Here is a 20488-nt window from a genome sequence, read left to right on the forward strand (position 1 = left end):
ATGATTTGACCATCTAATAATGGATGATTCTTCCAGTAGATTTTGAGTAACCGGATGACTAATTAATATCTTCATTACATTATTATTATTTTTGTATTCTTTTAATATTTAAACGCTGTCACTAAATTAACATAATTTTGAAATTAAAAATTGTTTACCGATCCGTTCTGCTGAAATAAAATGTTAAAAACAATTGATTTTTAATTTTTTTTTAATAGTTTAACCTTGATTAATTTTTCCTTACCTGATAGCATATTATATTGGTGGCGACCACGCCTTTTAAAAATACTCGATACAGATATACATTTCTCTCAACAAAATTCCTTAATTAAACGATAATTCGTCCACACCTGCCTGACCGATACCTAACACATGGAAATTCCAAGTAATCCTAATGTCTTGATAGCATACAATTGAAGTAATCCTCTCCGATATACCTAATACATTTTTTGGAAAAATCCAATACCTGTTACCTGCTCGTGGTTCCACACTTGTACGAACCCAGGCGAGGCATTTGGAATCGAGGAGTAATTCATTCTCGAGACGGCTAAGCGATCAGATCTCGAACGTCTTAGGACTTAACTCACGCGACGTAGTTTATACTCTCGTTTTATATATTTTTGTATATATAGTTTTGTTGATATATTGTAGTAAGTTTAAGTTATCGAAAATTGTTTATTGTGCTACCTTTTCACTTCCCTCGACACCAATACTAGCGCCAATAACTGTGTACTTAAACGTACTTTAATATATCAACAAAATTGACTAAACAAAAATATGTCTCGGGACAAAATGAATTTTTCTTCGATTTCAAGCGCTTCGCCAATCTCTTACGTTCTCAATTTATTTATACACTATACAATACACTTAACTTATAATAATTTACTTATAAATATCAATTAGATAATTTCTGCGATTACTTTCACTAATTCGTTTTTTTCACTACGGTTATTTATTTAAAACTTAACTTACTGCGTTTACATAAATCATTAAGTTAAATAGGTAAAATTCTTCTAGAACAAAAAGAAATAACAGAAATAGATAAATAGACTTTCTTAGAGATTTTTTAAAAGAAATCCTGTGTATAAAAAGTTCATTAAAGACGTGTCCGCCATTGATAAAAAACAGATGAAAAACGCCGTGCGGATTTTAAAATTCCATTGTAGCTGGACAGGGCCGGCATAAGGACCAATTTCGCGAACTTTTTATATTATTGCTTTTTCCCAATAAATATATGTTTTATTAAGTTTGTTCGTAGAAATGGTACTTGGATTAAGTATTTTTAAATGCTAGGTCACATGGTATGGGTGCCGCATATTAGTTTTTGATAAATTATTGTTGTTTATTACGACTATAAAAGCAGCCTCGTCTTAGAGATCGCGTGAACTATGCAGGAGAATAGTTTCGAACACTCCGGTGCTTGTATGTCGAAAATGATTTTGTTAAAAAAATCAGTATCCATTTACCTATGCTCGAGCTCTTTTTGCTATGGTAACTCAGTCATCGCATCTATCGAAATTAGTGAGCATAGAAAAGCATTATAATCTGTGGGTAAATGTGAGGTTTAATTAGTTTTTATTTACTCATACAACATTTGTTCATAATTCATAGATTTCTTGTTATTCCCTACATAGTTCACGGGGTTTCAGAACTTTGTAAACAACTATTATAAAGGATAAAATTGATTATTATAAACTTGTGATAATTTTTTTCAAATGCGCGTTTTAAATAATCGCTTGTATTTGGAAATTCATGATGTAGATAGGCAAAAAAGGTAGCTATTGAATAATATTGGAAGACCTGTACATACATATACAGATGAAGCTCTTTTTAAACGTAATATATCGAGGGAATGTCGTAAATCTTCTAAAGTGGGAGTGTGAAAATTAATACTCTCTCATACTCATAATAATCACTGCACGCTTTTTCGCCGGCGCGGTTTTTTTCTTCTATACATCGTTTAATAATTTCTATAAAGTAATTTACTTCACAGTAGTAAAAAAGTTGATTATATCACATTGTACAACGTTGAGTGTACCGTAGACCGCGTACCACTTCCTGAAAATATGGCGGTAGAGATGCAGAAGTAGTTTGACACTAAGGTTTAAAGGTCTCGAGTTCAAATACCGTATGTTTCGTATTCGTATTCCATTTTGTTTCGTTCCGCAAGAATATGACTATGATTAATAGGGATTATCATCATTATAAATGCTCACTTATTCTTACTTTACTCGTTATTTTTTGATATGAATGGGCAAGGAGATGGCGATTATTTCATTTTGACAAGATCAACCAGAACCGTATTTCGAACCATGAAAATTACTTTGGTTATATGTTACAAAGGGAACAGTTACACGTATTTAGCTGGAGGTGTATCGGGTTTCCTACCTAATGCAAGTTTATATCAGAAATGGGAGTGATTGTCAACTACGACGAAATATATACAGTAGACTTTATACTTCGTTCGGAAGTAAGCATTTTTTGCGCTTATTTCGAGGCTTGAAGTTGAAGATTCGTGCATTGGCAAAGATGCACATGAAAGCTCTAAACTGCGCGTCATAATATCCAAAATAGGTAAAAAAGATACGACTGATTATAAAGAAAAATAGTATACACTATTTCTCAACTGCGCACCGTGATTACGACGCGATGTGCAGAAATCTCAAGCTTTCTGCCCTAGTAGTGTTCAATACTATTTTCCCTAAGGCTTAAAATATACTTTTTAGTATTATATAATCTAGAGACAATGTAGAGGTTGATACTATCCAAATTTCTTATGAGAAAAAGCAACTTAGTATCAATGCATTAATTGAAACTCGTAAATAGACTATCGTGACTGAATCTTATTAAAATCTTATCAAAAACATATTAGTACTATCACAGAATGAAGTAGCAGACTGTAATGATTGTTTCAAGTTAACTAATGTGCAGCAGTTAACAGAAGAAATATTTAAACAAGTAATAAGTAAGAAAATTGGAGGAGAATATGTTGGAAGAGAGCTCGTTATGGATGAGGTACAAGAATTAATAATGATGGAGAGAGCTAATCTGTGAGAACAATTTGAAAAACGTGAAAAATAGGCATAAAGCCACAGATCACCTATATTTAGATTGATCACGACAGTGTTATTTGTTCTAAACGAATTGACGTCGAATGGGGGTTCTGAATTATTGATATGACATCCTAAATAAAATATATTTCTCAGAATAGCACATTTTCAAGATATAGTATCACAAAACTTGTAATTTGGACAATTATTATTTATTTCATACAAACATAATTAATTAAGACGTGATATGGGTGATTCCGTTCTAACTGTGATTTTTTGTATTCAAAATTTCAAGATTTTAAAATTTAACTTTTCTAACTTTTTTATGCATATTATTCATCTATTTTACTGTAAAAATAAAACTCTAAGAGGAATTTACTACAACTTCAAAGTATCACGAGCAAGACACAAATGTCGGATTTTGAGTTCCACGGTACTGACTCATTTATCCACGGTACTGACATGGTAACTTAAGATATTAAACAACAAGTGCATCAATTTTCCTCAGTTTGATCATAAACATTAGAATTTATAAGGTAATTAGTTTAAATCATTTGTTACGACAAAAAAAATTAATAATTTATCGGTAAATTCTAGGAATGGACATGACACGGTACTGACATGGTAACTTAAGATATTAAACAACAAGTGCATCAATTTTCCTCAGTTTGATCATAAACATTAGAATTTATAAGGTAATTAGTTTAAATCATTTGTTACGACAAAAAAAATTAATAATTTATCGGTAAATTCTAGGAATGGACATGACACGGTACTGACATTCAAGTGATGTAGTATAAGTTTTCTTTAAGTGGCAAGTTATATTGTATAAAAATAATGTTTAAATATCTTAAGAATTATTCAATTAACACAAAATTTTTATTAATTGATTATTAATTAATGACTAGTACAAAAAAACAATACAGGACATTGAATATCACAGTTAGAACGGAATCACCCATATATCAAGTAATTTAACCTAATTTTAATAAATTTTATCACTGAACTTCATAACTAATCGCTTCCAGTTAATTTAGTATTGTTTATAGCAGGCAGCCATCTATTAAAAAGTCCTTGAGGATTTGGGAACAAATAGATAGATTCGTAATGTTATACGCAACATTTATTGAAAAATTTAAAATTTAAAAAAATTTAAAAATTTAAAAAAATTAACAACTAACACTGTACATAATCAAAAGAGCACAAAAAGCGAGCACGATGATGAATCATTAAGAATAACTCTACATGTGTACCAATATTATATTATCAAGTTTTATGTCAAATCTGGCAACTTGATATATAGTTATGCTGGCAGTTCCATCTAGGGCTCCGAACTTGAGATACAAAAAAGATTCAACCTTGGACGTTTATGAAATACGTAGTTTGTGCATAAAGCTCCTCAAACTGTGAGCTATAGGTTACTGGATTCAGAATTACCTCTTATTTATATTCCCTGTGAGAAAATAATTTTTCATTGGGCTGTTCAGGACTACCAATTTTTCTCTAGAGTCACAGTCTGTAACTAGGATTCGTCGCCTTAAAACAATTTGATATATTGAAATGTTATTATACGACGTCAAGTTTAGTGGTGAAATGCATTTGTTGCTTCTGCTCCAAAATATTTGAAGTACTAACAGAAATTTCAATTCTATTAATGAATTATTTCTTTTCGGTTATTGGAATCTTTCAAACTTACTGAACCCATATTATCCAGAAACTTGATGAACGTGTAAAAATGAACATGATGTACCCCATTTTGTGTTAATCATCCAGAAGCCATTAATTTTTTGATGATTTGGCGTTTTCAATCCTGTTCACGTTCTCTATACGTGAATATGTTTTGGTTTACTATTTTTCTTCAATAAATAGACTTTATAAATACTTCTCCACTATGGGAGAGCCAACTTCGTCTTCCTCGTTCATAGAAGATGGAGTTGATGATCTAGAATATCTATGCGGTAATAGAATGTCTAGGGAATGTGGTATCACAATTGTTAACTAATTTGTGATAAATATAAATAATGATAAAAAGAAATGGAGAAAGGGAAGTTTCAGAGATATTCCGCAGCCAAGTGATCTATACGAAATCTAAAAATACATTAAGTAGTTGTTCGTAGTTTATATCCATATTATTGTTGAAATAATCAGCTCAGGATACTTACGAATCAGTTCCAACCTCTCTAAGCTCTTGCGTGGTAAATTTTTCTTTATAACTGAGGTCCAATAAAATGTGTCTACCATAACTTAACAAGACAAAGATCATCAAAGTCCTCGCCGCCTTTATTCAAAGCATCTACAAAGTTTTTCATTAGTTCAAGTTTTAAATGAATTGGAAGAGGAGGAGGAGGTATGAACTTCATGTTCATGCACTGTCTGACTGTCGCAATATCTCCAAATCCGTCATATGTAGTGGTTGTAGTTTATTTAATATATTTTCGTAGGTTTCTTCTTGTGTAACTGTTTTTCGGAGTTTCTCGAAGAACTGTTATCATCTCCATCATTTCAAAAAACAATGTCTTGCCAATACCAAAGTGCCGTTGATAATGGTTCATTGCATTGTCAGGACCGGGTCTTATTTCAAATTTGGATATTCGATCTAACGCTGGCATTTTTGTTTTCAACAAATTTGTTTTAATTTCTTATCTCTTAGATATATTTATGTTTCTAAATCTTCTCGTTTTTAGGTCGAAACGTCAATTTTATCTATCTTGAAGAAGATAGATAGGAGATTTAGAAACATAAAAAAACTTTTATACTACAAAGAATCATTCACTTGAAACTTGAATGTAAACTGAATAGATCCTCATAAAATTTACTACCTACGTACAAAAAAAGTTCTAAAGAGCATATTGAAAAGTATTAATGTTTTAAATATTCATTTCATGTTTTCTATTCACCCTCACAACATGCAAACTTATAAAGTGCTGCATAAATAAGAAAATTATTAGTCTGATCTTCTGTCTAGTCCGTTGTTATTTTTAGCCCACTCGTCTAATCTAGTTCAAGGTTCTGTTATCTGCTTTATTTTTATCTCATTTTTCGCGAATATTATGCAACCAGTTTATGTTGTGGTGATCATCATAATTTACTATCAATTGAAAATTTACCGTATGAAAATGAAAAGTACCATTAAAAAATTTTTTCTATATGCTAGAACATAAAATGATGAGCAGTTGAATGAACGGTATATTCATTTTAATTATTTTACATTAATATCAGTTTGAGCCTGTATTTGACACAAAAGTTTATTATAAAATTACATCGTTCAAGTACACTTTTCATATTTTCAACTCTAAACAATCTCCACAATCATAATTTCAATTATAAAGTTACAAATAGACCAGCTCCACATGTCTTACTATTAGTGTTGATATTTCTCCCAGTCATCTGTTATTTTAAAATTGTCTTTCCTAATAAAAATAATCTACAAAATCTAGATATTCTGTAATTTATTGGTAAGTTCATTACATTTTCTTCCCATTTGATAGATTTTTCAATCGCCAAAGGTATCATAGCATCTAGTTAGATTAACTAATACTTCACACACTTCAATAAACACAGTTTTCGATCATTTTTTTAATCCGAAAACTTGTTTGTTGCAATAAAATGATGATTTATCTTCTAGGCATACATCTTTGTATTTATTTTTATCTTCTACTTTTATGAATATAACTTAACATTTGCCTCATTTAGGACTTGAGTTGCATAAAGATTTGTTTGATGGTTAATTTCGTTGATTGCGAGATCAAGAATGAGAGTTGCAGCGTAATAGTTTCAGCTTGGTCAGTTACTCTTCTTGTAATGCTTATCCGTGACGAATGTTGGCGATCATCATTGTAATCTTTATTCTGTCAGCAGCAACGCGGAAGAATTGAGGAAAGATTTTATTGAACCAGGTCTAAGGTTTATCTTCTTCCTGGATCTTTTTTTCCCAAAAATTTTGTCTCGCGGGATAGCTTGGAGCAATGCATATCTAGAATCGTTTCGTATTATTTGGCAGAAGTACTGTAGTTTACTAGTTTAATGGTTATCATTACTTCCATTTTAGATGTTTATGATATCAAACGCCTTATCTTTAAAAATCTCTACTTTTCCTGAATTAATTCGATTCACAAGCTCCAAGTATTTCGGTTTCCATGGATATACCTAACAACATTTTGAGTAACAGTCTCAGAATTAGTTATTGCTGCTACCTGTCATGACTGCGAAATGCTGCTCGAATTTTAATTTATTCAATTTTTTATACATCATTAAGATAAGAATTGAAAAGCTGCAATCAACAGATAACTCTTTGATAATATTTGTAAAAAATTATTCCGAATATTATTTGTTTTTGTGAAGTTAAAAATCAATTTTCTACACTTGAGGATTCCTTATTGTCTTATGCTATTTGAAAAATTGTTTGTTCACTCATTTATAATAAAACATAATAGTCAGTACTTCGTCGCTGGTGGACCGCTCAATAATTTTTCAATATGATTGGTTCATAATAAAAAATCATTGTAATATTTATTGCCACTCTATTTAGAAAGCTACAGCGAATATTTTTCTCAAGTAAACGTTATTTTTAAAACTTTGTTGTCAACAGAATTTTTTTATCAAATTATCTAACAAGTTAACATTGCAATTACATGAAAAACATTCAATTTTTTATCTTTCTTGGCAACAGAAACCATTGATTATGAACATTGTTTTGATAACATTATATACTTTTATCATATGAAAATTAAAAAAAAAACAGCTTTATTGACCTATAAATTGTTGCATCATTTATTGACAAAAAATGTGAAAGATATAGAAAACTGAACAGAAACTTTTTATTCGAAACAATAATCAAGGAATACAGTCTGCAATAGAAATATTTTAAATTTGAAATAGAGAAAAATGGATCCATCTTATATCTAATTCAATTTTTTCTCTTAGTCTCAGTTTATTTTTGAAAAAACAAGACAAATTTGATCTAACGCGTCCCTTGGACATTCCTCTTTGTTCTTATTCTTCTTAGTCGTGGTCTAGATGCATTCTTTGCTCTGTTAGTGGACTTTCCCAGCTAAATTTTGAACCATGTGTTATTTTTGTTTATAATCTCTTGAATCTTCATCTGGCCCAGCTCTCAGTAGCATCAGACTAATATTCCGGGCTCAAGGATTCGCTGTATTTGCGTACAAGAATGAGCTGGAACCTAGTTTCCAGCTCCAGCTTGGATTTCTCTTCGATATATCCTTTCAGTATTCCTCTCGCATTTGTTGCTTTGTTCACTAGGTAGTCGACGTTGTCATTGCACATCAGTTCCAACCTCTCTAAGCTCTTGCGTGGTAAATTATTCTCTATAACTGATATCGTCGAGTCACTTCTTAAGTTGAGGTCCAATAAAATGTATTTCCCATAACTTAACAAGACAGATCATCAAAGTTCTCGCCGACTTTATTCAAAGCCTCTACAAAGTTTTCCATTAGTTCAAGTTTGATATGACTTAGAAGAGGAGGAAGAGGTATTAACTTAACATTTTGATATCGTGGTTGCTCTGACCAAATTTGTCTCGCAGAGGGCTCATGCACTGTAAGATTGTCTCTAAAAATGCGATATCTCATCATATCTGTCAAATGTAGTGGTTGTATTTTATTTTATCTGAAGTGAGGCGCATATTTTCGTAGGTTTCTTCCTGTGTAACGGTTCTTCGGAGTTTCTAGAAGAACTGTTATCATCTCCATCAATTCCCAAAACAATATCTTGCCAATACCAAAGTGCCTTTGATAATGGTTCATTGCATTGTCAGAACCTGGTCTCCAGCTCCAGCTTGGATTCCTTTCCGATGTATCCTTGCTTTGTTCACTAAGTAGTAGACGTTGTCATTGCACATCAGATCCAGAATAAGTAAAAGAAAATTGGACATGGTGGTTTCTCTTCCACCTAGTCCACGTTGTCTTCTGTTTTGTTTTTGGTAAACAATGCTTGGTTCTTACCTGCGTATTATCGTACACAGGGGGAGAGAGCCGCTCCCTGTGCTTCTCCAATACTATTATTAAAAAATCTTCCAACGTTTTCCCAATAATAACTCATGAAATTTCCTCCTCCTTCAACGTGTTTACCTCAACAGAAGACTTTGAAAAAGTTTTGGGAAAGTGGAAAAGATTCGTATAAAATTTTCACACCATTGAACAAGAATTCCACGTAATCAATATGAAAAACGTGTAAAAAAACAAACAGACGGTAAAATACATGGTACCGAAACACTAAATACCTACGTACCTATCATTACACAAGTATTTTATCTAAGACTGCCAGAGAACAACATACTCCAAGGTGTTATATCTAAGTCGTAAATCTAACGCAATAAAACGCTTTTTGCGCAAATCGTCGTTGATTTAAAAGCAAGCAAAAAGTAGACTCACTTATTACAAAATACCAAAACATTATCACAGATTGCTATTCGACGAATTCAATATGCAAATCTTATATAAATTAGAAGAACTTTTACTTCTACTTGTACGACCTAGTTAATTGTAAAGTAACTGACGTTGCTTGAAATGCCTATAAAAGAATAAAATAAATTATTATATACCACTATAACGGTATCAGAAAAATTAATTATCAATATATACGGTGGTTGTATAAAATATAAGACTATTTCTTCTCAATGAGGTTATAATTAAGTTTTTGATTAGATACCGCGTGGTAAGCTCACTGAGTATTGTATAAACTAGAGGTGCCTTTTTGTAGTAATGAGGTACGTGTAAACCTAAAGGATCTATTGTTATTTAGACAGATCTTTACGGAGTTTTAACTAGTTTATTATTTCAAATTTTACTGTAAAATAACTCTAACTAGTAATGGTAAGATTCGACCATTGTGAAATGACCATGGTCATTTCTGTGTATACTAATAGTTTAGAAACGTTTCCGCAGTGGGAATGTGGCAAAATTAAACATCAAAGTGTTTAATATATGGTCAAAGAGAAAATGTAAACATATGTATAAAAGTATAATAATAGTTAAATTAATTAATTGACAATTGCGGTGTCTTCAATTTTGTTTTTTCTTCTGAAAAAATAATTAAATTCGTAATATTCAGAACTACGTATTAAAATCTGACGCTTGAGATAAACATCAAGTTGATTATGGTCGCTATTCAAATCGTTGTAAGTTTTCATTAGTTAGATTAGGTCAAGTCGTTGAAATAGTTTAGATATACCGCGGCCAAAATTATATACAGATGGAAAAGAAACTTTGATTTCAAATTAGAAAATGACAAGTGATTTTTGAACAAAATTTTATTTCGGTTCATTTTATATATAATTATTCAAATTAAATCTCTATATTGCAAAAGCGCTGCTGTGGTTTTGGAGATCTGTAAAATACTGTGAAGCGTTTATGCAATGCGACTATATTAAAGGCGAATTGAATGCTTCAAAGATACTGAGCTTCTGGATTGGTGGATGGAAATGTTGGTCTTTAGATAACCCCCTTAGTTCTCGGCCCACAATAACATGAATTTGCTGTCAAAAACAACCATGGCGCAAGGGAACTCATAACTATGGTACTGAATATTAGGTTGTTTCAAAAGTTTTGGACCTAAAAAAAGGAACAAGCCTATTTTTTCATAGTCATTTATCAATTTCAATTTTCAATTTTCAAGCCTTTCTAGCCTTCTTAATATATTATCCTTGTCTACTGAAAATCTGTATCTCCTAGAAAAAATGAGGTAAAGAAATAGGAAGAAATTACGAGGTGCCAGATCTGGTAAATACGAAGTGGTCAGAGTTGAATTCGTATATTTGGCCAAAGCGATCACTGTTTTTTCGTTTCAGAAGTGTAGTGGTGGATTCACGTTTCATCTAAAGTTATGAATCATTGAGCAAACATGGCATCTAACGCATAGCTTACGCATACATAATTCCTCGGCCAGTATATGGCAAAAGCGTTTTTTTAATATGGTTATATCATTCATGTTTCTAATCTAAATTCGGCGGTCATCTAGTATAATTTATTGTTGATGATATTACTGGTTGTTATAGTCACAGTTTTGGCCTTCCCAAATGCTCGTTATCAATCAAGCTGATGAAGCCACCTTAAAATTCAGCTGCTCAGAATTTTTCGATCATGAATGATGGTGTAAAGTCTACGTACATAGTACATAAGGTCCATTCGATACTCAATTTTTTCCATTTTTAGGAAAGTCTTCACAAAGACGCAGTCGAACGATTATCGAACAAAAAGAAGGCGCCCAAAAGGACTAGAATGCCTTTGTTTATCTTTCAAAAGTCAATACGTCTCGTAGAATAATCCTCGTGAATACAATCTCCCAGCATAAGTCGAATCCCATCTCTGCCAAATTTTTGTTTAGGTATATACTCTGTAATAAGGAAACATTTCAGACATCCCTCGTATTTTGAAAGCATTGCTCTCTTGGTTTGGAGAATGGATTGCATGATTTGGAAAAAAATTTGCGGGATACCTCGTGTGTTTGCAATAAACAAATCTAAAACCATATGAAAGTTGAAAAAACGATTTCAGTTTTTTGAAATAACCTCAGTTTTGTTTTGCAGAAAATTGTAATTCTTCTATTTATATAATTCAATTAAATTAAGAACAAAATAAGGTGATAAAATATCCATAAATAATCGTTAAGGCATAAAAATATTCATATTATCAATCAAGTTACGAAACAAAAATATTGATATCAACAACGTATGATAATTATAATTAAGAACCTCGGCCATATTTTTTTTCTATTTGACCTAACGAAAGTTATCGAATATAACGACATGAAAATAGTTTTTATCTACATGAATTTTATTGGTCGACTCGCTATTTTTAATTCGAAACTAACGATACAAGTTATTTTTGTATATTTGAATACCCTCCCATTTTTTTAATAGGATGAAGCGGCGATTATTAAGAATTACTCGTTGTGAGTGGGATTACAAGTTTTATTGAAAATTATGTATGCTACAGTCAACCTTGACTGAAAATCATATCGAGTTTCGGAGAAAATATATTTTTCGTCAAATTTGAATGCATGATACAATTTTTAAACTACAGATTATAGTAATATACTTATCGAATGATAAGCAACTGTATTGGCGAGAGAGGATCAAAGATGGCGCTAAGATGACACAAGAGTCAACATTCGATCATCTACACAAAACTTATATATTGAAGAAACCCAGCTCGCTATTACAGAATCTTCCACTTTTTCAAGACACACCAAGATATTCACTCCATCAGATAGCAGAGCAGTTCTTCAAGCAGTTGACTCTTATAAAATTGGACCAAGTCTAGTATGGGACTGAATCCAATATTTTAACACACTGGGAGCAAAAAAATAAGTTACTCTAATGTGAGTACCTCTCCACACGAGTGATGAACAAGTTGATTCCATGGCAAAAAAGCGGGATGATCCCTTTCATCGAGCCATAACCTTTTATAAGTCACGATAAAGTGGGTAAAACAGAAGAAATTCCAAGCATGGAATGAGACCCCAAGGTCTAGAAAAAAATTGTATCTATTGTATTAACTAATCCCAAATGAAGCAAATATGAGATAAGGAAAATTACTGGTATATTTACTGGCAAACTACCATCTGAAGAATATCATTCTAACGCCCAACAGTTCGTCGTTTTTGTAAGGAACCAAAGGAAATCGGTGAAAACCTCATCTGCGATGGCGAAGCTGTACATAAACAACGACTACTGTACATATATTCAACCTTCTTAAAGCCAGAAAAAGTAAGCTTTATACACAATATATCAATAGATTAAAGTGATAGCGAAGTGAATTCACGGTTATACGCACTAGCTGATCTAATCTAATCTACCTTTAGGAGCAGTGTAGCTAAGCTTGAGTCGGTTAGACCTCGTTAGAAATGCGTTCGTATCAATTCCGGGTGGACAATTGATTCGGTCAACACTTGGTTCGAAACTATCTCCCTTATGTGTAAGTGAGAAATAGGAGGTGTTGTCATGAACCAGTGCGGGAGATAAAGGGATGTAGGTATACTGGTTTTTCGTTCTACCATGTATATGAAAGAGGATTAGGTTAATCCCACACTACTAGGAAATAATTAAGGTGGAATTATTGTGTTGAAAAATTTAGTTCATTCATTACAAAGTATTTAGCAGTCGTCAAATCGGTTGTTAAACTAAAAAACACCCTTCAAAGTTCATCATTAATTATACTGTTGTTAAAAATGTTTTTATCGCGTATCGAATATATAATAAATTTTATATTTGCACGCAGAGAAGCTCTAGTGATGAATGAAGTATGCTCCATTCTATTGAGGAACTATTTATCTACGACAAGTTCGATCATTCGAAAACAAAATACCCCGTATATTAGAACGACTAGTTGGCCAGCCAGTATGTGTAATCAATCAAATCAAATCAATTTAATTCCAAATGAATGGAAGACTCATTTATCATTACGTTAATGTTTTCGCAGTTCAAATTTTCAAAGTCAGTCTCAAGTGTTGGATCGTATTGTTAATGTATGTTCATAGATGTACAACTATATAATTATAAATATTATAAATATAACTGAAACAATTAAAAAATATTCGGAGGATGATTACAATATAAAAAAATCATCTCTGGTTTTTTTACTTATCTATTTTTACATGGAGAACTATCAAAAATATCAGAATACCGACGGCATAATTAATATACCAGGGTGAGTTGTAAAGATGTGTTTATAATACTTATTTGCACATCAAATTATTCGTAGTACCCCCGTTAAGAAATCGAAATGTGGCTTAACTACACGTAATCCTAGAAGCGTTCATATAAAAAAACGGCAGATTATTATTTTGTTGTTCTGGAAGAACAATTCCGTTACAAAAATATTTCAAATCGAAAAATATGTCTGTAGACAATATAAGAAAAATTTCCCATACATAGGAACACATGGACTTTACTGTAGTTGCACTCAGAACCACCAGAGGGTACTTGCGTCATAGTCGAAATATCTGCTGACCACATGGCTCAGCTAAAGTGCAATTTCTACCAAAATCTTGAGTTAACTTCTCTTTGATTTGAACAGCAAGTCTAATTTGTATATATGGGACAATATACCTAGGGTTGGAGTATACGTGACACCTTAGTTTCTCTCCTATTTTTGTTCCTATTTATTTAATGATATAGCTGGAAGTCTTCTAAAACACTGAGTTCAATGGAGCAAGGATACAATCCTAATCCTTGGAAAATGAAAGTTGAGTTTTTAACGGCGATTTGTATTAAATAAAATATTCAGTTTGGTTTTGAGCGTTATATTCATTTGATATTATAATTATTGATGTGGTGCTATTGGAGAATCCTCAAGATCCCATGGATGGCACATACCAGTAATGAAGAGTTACTCAGACTTACAAGAACTTCTAACCATCATAAAAACAAGAAATGTTAGTTACTTTGGGTATATAATGAGAGTTATCAAATATCACATGCCACGCCTGATCTTTCGAGGAAAGGTTGAGGGCAGGAGATGGATGAGTCGCAAAAACCTATCGTGGCTACGAAATATTAGAAATTGGACTGGACTGGAAATTGAGCAGCACATATGGACCAATTCAACCAAATTGTCATGGAAATAGTCCACGGTTGAAGACAGGCACTGTACTGAAAGAAGAAGATAATTATTTTGATTTGTTTTTGGGATCCTAGTTAGGTGGAAGAGGTTATAGATAACTGAAACGAAAAAAAGCTTATGAAAGATGACCATGCAACCAAAGATGTAGTGTAAGGCTTTCGGCATTGGATTCGATTCAGAGAAAACTGCGTACGTACTTTTATTTTGACTATAACTTTTTGGTGTTTTTTAATAGAGTGTTATTGTAAACATAAAAAAAATTGATAACTGAAAATTTATTATAGAATTATCAAGATAAACCGAGACTCAAACAAAGATATATTATATTTGATCGAAACTTGGTATGACACATATGACATTTGACATATACGACCAGTAATATATTTTTGACATAATTTCTTCTTTTTTCAGTGATTTTTGAGAAGGTAATTTCCATTTTTGTCATATTTATGAGTATCGTTACGTTCTTTCAATCATTAACTAGCAATATCAAAAGTTGATACAAACAGAAAGTTTTTGATGTTTGCACAGTACAGAAAACGTTTTTTTTTTCTGTCGAATATCGATTCTTTTATGTACTCCTTGAATTATGGTCATACTTAATGGCCTGAAAATGAAAATTACCTACATTCAAAAGAAATTACTGAATTATTAATGAGAGATATTAAAGTAGTGTTGAAGTGGTTCAAAACATGCAATGTATTACAATGTTGTATAATTTAAAATATTAAAGTATATCTCTACCTACCTATTGAACTGAAAGGTTGCAGTTTAAATGTCTAAATAGCATCTATTATTCAAACAATTTAACAATTACAGTTTATGGTGAAAATATTGGAACACTATTCAACTTAATCCATAAAATGAGGGTGCGAAAACTTGACTATCATTCTGTAACCAACTGTTTCATTTTCCGTTATTTATATATTTTCTTATCTACAGGCTAAGTACACATGACTTCAAATTTATACCCAACCCATCCATGGTAGGTTCCCAATATGAAAGTACAATTAGTTTACAGAATTATTTAGTACCACATGTGAAAGTTGGACTGAATGGATAATTATTCTAATCAATAGAAACCACGAAATTAGAAAAAATCTTAAAATGGAATTAAATACCACAAAAACAAAAGTAATATTATATATCAAGTGCCTTGTAATGATCGAGATGCTTTTTACATAGGACAGATATCTCGGTATTCAGAAAATATATTAAAAGGTCACCAGTACGATAAAAAATGAAACTGCATAAACAAATTATGCAATTTCATAGAAACATACATATATTCAATTATAAAAATTTCGAAAAATTCTTGAAACGAAGTGATATACAAAAAAATAGCTACCACAAAAAGTCGGCATGCCTACGAGCTCAAGACGGTTACACACTTGCTCAAGAGAGGTCACTCGGAAGTTTGGACGTGAACATATTGAGGTAGTTTTAGAAGAAACCTTGTATCACATTTATGATGATTCATTGAACTATTTTTTCTCATTTATAGTATTTATAATCAATTCTTTTGTGTAAAAATGAAAAAAAAAATATCTGAACCCGTTTCACTTAAATATGAATAAATATTTGACAACTGGGTAAATATGTCTTTTCTTTTTTTTATCACTCGCCGACAACGATGTCGTCTTCAACTTTAAAAGATATCAGCTTGCAAAAATGCGGCATCTAAACTCATTCTTCATAAATGCAAGAAGATCCCTACAATACTAATTATCATTTAGAAATAACAAAGAAATTTTTATAGGTTATTTCAATCTAATTTTTTATTTCTCTTGATACAAAATTCCGTCCCGCTACTGTGCACTACTGATTTATTTAAAAAAAAAACTAATTAATTGTATAAAAATCTGACAATGAGGCGGTACCGGAAATAGGCGGGATAAAAAAAAACTAGGTAGGTATAACCATGTGGGCGGAACACTATATAAAATTTGTAAATAGTGGGAAAGCCAATTTTAGTGAGAGGTTATTGCCCATATATAAAACTATTTCATTTTATTTTAATTAATCGAAACCAGATATATCAAGTTTTATATAAAATAATTTGTTGCGGTAAAAATTTGATATAATAATTTGATTTTCCATATTATGCATAAGCAGGTTGATGTAAATGTGGTTTGAACGCATCAATCGCTTTTTCAGGTGTAGGAAAACGTTAACCTTGTTTGAACTGATGTATGAGAGCTCGCATTGTCGTGGTGGAGAATGATTCGTCTTCTGTGATTGGCTTCCCTGTGTACCATTCGAATTTACCGTTCTACGTTCCTCTAATGGAATGGTGGCAACACGTCCAAGGACAACCTGCAGCTTCTCTTTTTTGGTCTCGTTTGTGAAACTCGATTTACCACAAAATTTTTGTAATCGACTCGAGTAGGTTAGTTTGATAGCAAATGATGATCTTTCATTGTTACAGTTAATGTAAGAACCCCGATAAGAGCTCTAACCTTTAGAGCTTCTTTTGAGTGATAGACACAATCTTGTAATTTTCAGATTTTATTGCAACTTCAGTATTGATTAAGATTTTCGATTAATACAAACGTGTAGCCCCTGGTCCACCGTGCATAATGCTTCTTGCAGTTGTTTGTCTTCGTTACCTTAGAGATTGCGATTGGACATAGATCTCTCCCTTTGTGGTGGAGTTCTGAGTATCAAAAAATGTCAATTTTTGTAATAAATCTGGAAACACAATATTTCAGAAACAATTAAAGATTGGTACAGGATATTGTACATGAAAGTTGGAATTGGCCACTGTCACATGACACCCTACATATTAAAAAAATGCGCATTTAAAAATACAAATCAACGTTTTTAAGCGTTTTTCCCAACACGTCCTGTTGTCAGTCGTAATCATAAAACAAATATAAATAATGTAAAATTGTTAAAAAAGGATTGTGTCTATGGATTTTAAAATAGTGCAAATAGGGGCAGAAGACCCAATCATCCTCCATAGTTTATTATCATTCATGTTCTGAAGACATGTAATTATATATGTTGAAGACCACATCAAAACTGACTTTTACACTTTGTTATGAATTTTCTTCACTACATCTTTTCCGAATTTGTGTTGACGATTCGGCGACGGTTAGTGCTCTAGGGTTTTAAACAACATTTTTGAAAACATGTCGTTGGTTATTCGATATAATTTTATGAAAATTAGTAAAAACAACTGACGGATAGAAAACTGGAATTTTAAGATTAGATTACCTCAAATTAACCCCCAAGAATTGTTTCATCACAATTATTTAAAGCCCTTAACAGTCATACAGTGTACAAAATTTACTATTTTTCAGTTAGAGGATTTCAAAGAAATTAATGTTTTTGAAATTTTCGGACCTACATTAAGCTTCTTAGGGATTCAAATTGGAATAGAGGTGAATTGCCCCCCATGTAATTATCTAGAGTACCCTTTATTTAAATGTAGTTCTTGTTTGAATGAATGGGTGTCTTTTGCCAAAAAAAATGACTCATAACGAGATGAAAAACTATGCAAATTTATTTGTTTCAATAGATGATTCAGTTTCTGCTACTTGAGAAACGATAAGCGAAGAATACGACACGAAAAATGGGTCAATGGATTTCTTCTTCGTCGTGGCAATGCGCCGTACCACAAGTCGCTTTTGACACCATTTCTAATATTGAGAACAGAGCAGACATCGTTGCGGTAATAGATTAAAGCACTTTGAAGGATATTATCGTTTTATTATTAGTTTTTCATTAAGCTAATTCAGCTAGTTCAGGGGAGATTTAAAAGTTTTATAAGTGTTTTGTATCTAAGACCATCATTAAAATTTAGCATTTAAAAACTTATATCAATACGTGAAATTTCATATTATACATAAGTCTAGAAATATACGAAAAGAACAATGCTTCTTAATTGTAAGTTCCATTATAACACCCAAAAGAGTGCGAAAGAGTACAATGCTTTTTCAATGGGATAATCATTATAAAACTCTTTTTTATTTGTACGTGAATGGTCCCAGAAGTACCAGGACTGACCTAGATATGGTGGTAGTTGCTTAAAAAATACCAATATTAGAAAGTTCACAATTTATACAGTTTTAAGTTTGAAGAAGTTTAGTATTTGTTCGGCAGCCATCAATAGTGAACTTTCAGTAAATTTGTGAACATTAAAAAAAGGTTATGACCATCTGCAGGCAAAGTCATGACGTCGGTTTTTTGGAATGCGCATGGAATAATTTTCATTTACTATCTTAGAAAAGTGGATGGAATGAAGGTACACAATACAATAAAAAACAATCAAAACAATGGACTGAACAGGGAGAAACGACTCCAAAGAAGGCAAAGACCATTCCGTCTGCAGGCAAGGTTATGGCATTAAAAAAAGTATTGTTTCATCAAGACAATACACCATCTCCTACTTATTGCAAACGCTAAAATTAATGAATTAAAGTTGGAATTGCTACCCCCATTTCACTAGATTTAGCCCCCCCCCGTATTATTTTCCAATTGCACTCTTTGAATTGCAGTAATTGCGTGCAATATAACTCAAAATCTGCTTCCGGAAATGTCAAGAAAAATGTGTATGAAGTCATATGGCTATTTTTTGGATTGGTGTAGCACTAAGAAAATGAAAAATACACTGAAAATGCTCTTGTTGCCTCATCTCTCGGAAAACTCAAGCCAATCTCAATGGAAAGCATCTTCGTTATTGTCCCATTATCCAATGGTGAAAACTACCATTAATTTAGATTTAAACATTGATATAATTATATTTCACAATAGTTATTTATGCAACAAGTGAGTGAAGTAATACTTTTTTTCACGAGTAAGACGGTTTGACCTATTCCTACGACTGAGAAAAAGTTACTTTACTCACGAGTTTCATACAAAAATTTTGCTACATCCAAGATTTAAAAATATTCGACAAAACTTTTATCAATTTTTATTTCGTAATGGTAATATTAAAAGTACAACTGTGAGTATTATTAATTTGAAGTGCAGAAGAAGTTACATTACTATTGGTATTTAAATTGACAACATTTAGCGAGTTCGAAGAAATAACATGTTGGTAGGATCGTGAAGATTTACAAGTCGAACTAGTTGAAATTTTCACTGCGCAATCCATTTTGTTTTTTATTAAGTCGTCTACGTAACCCTCCGCAACTGTGTTGGATTTCCACCCACAGTGCTTCTTTAGTTGAATTATATCACCACCGGAATCCACTAATAGAGACACTAAAGAGCGTCGAAATGTACGCTCAGTGTTGTTTTTTGGATTAGGTAAATGATAGTCTGGAGCTTGCAACAGAAACTTATTAATTTCTTCACGGGCAAATGTTTTAGATTTTGTGGGTTAATAGCCAACTGATTTCGAGTATTTACTGATGACTACGTAGTTATTTACTATTAGGGTGCCTTTCAGTTTTGAAAAAGTCGATCAAAGTGTTGTCGGACATCTCCATTTTGGATTTAGTTTCAAAGTAAGCTAGTAACACTTTTTCTGTGAAGCTGTTTATGCCTTTTTTAGTACGCCACTCCAAAGAAGAATTATATTCTTTTAAATACTGTTCCCTGGATTTCTCTTGAGGAAGATTCATAGTCGCTGCAGTTTCCGATTCAACAACATCTTCTGGTGCGCTTTTTGACCGATTCAGATCTTCATGAATGCAAATGAATGGAAAGAAACGTGAATATTATAACGGAGTAGAAAAAAGTTTTTTTAATGTGGTCGTGGATAAAATATTGTGTAATACACGTGCGTGAAATAATTTTCTCTTGTATCATAAATAACTATTAAAATACTAGAGAATGATTCATTTTAATGAAACAATTCATCTATAAATCCGTCATAACAACCATTTTTATGATTATTAATCGTAT

At 32.0% G+C, this 20488-nt stretch overlaps 1 protein-coding gene across 1 annotated transcript in view; it reads left to right on the top strand.

Moving 5' to 3' along the window:
• The window catches only part of LOC130893399 (zinc finger protein 37-like), a 225185-nt gene that overhangs the window by 14399 nt on the left and 190298 nt on the right, over nt 1-20488 (top strand). The window lies entirely within an intron of this gene.

Source organism: Diorhabda carinulata, chromosome 4, assembly GCF_026250575.1.
Source record: "Diorhabda carinulata isolate Delta chromosome 4, icDioCari1.1, whole genome shotgun sequence".
Lineage (NCBI taxonomy): Eukaryota > Metazoa > Arthropoda > Insecta > Coleoptera > Chrysomelidae > Diorhabda > Diorhabda carinulata.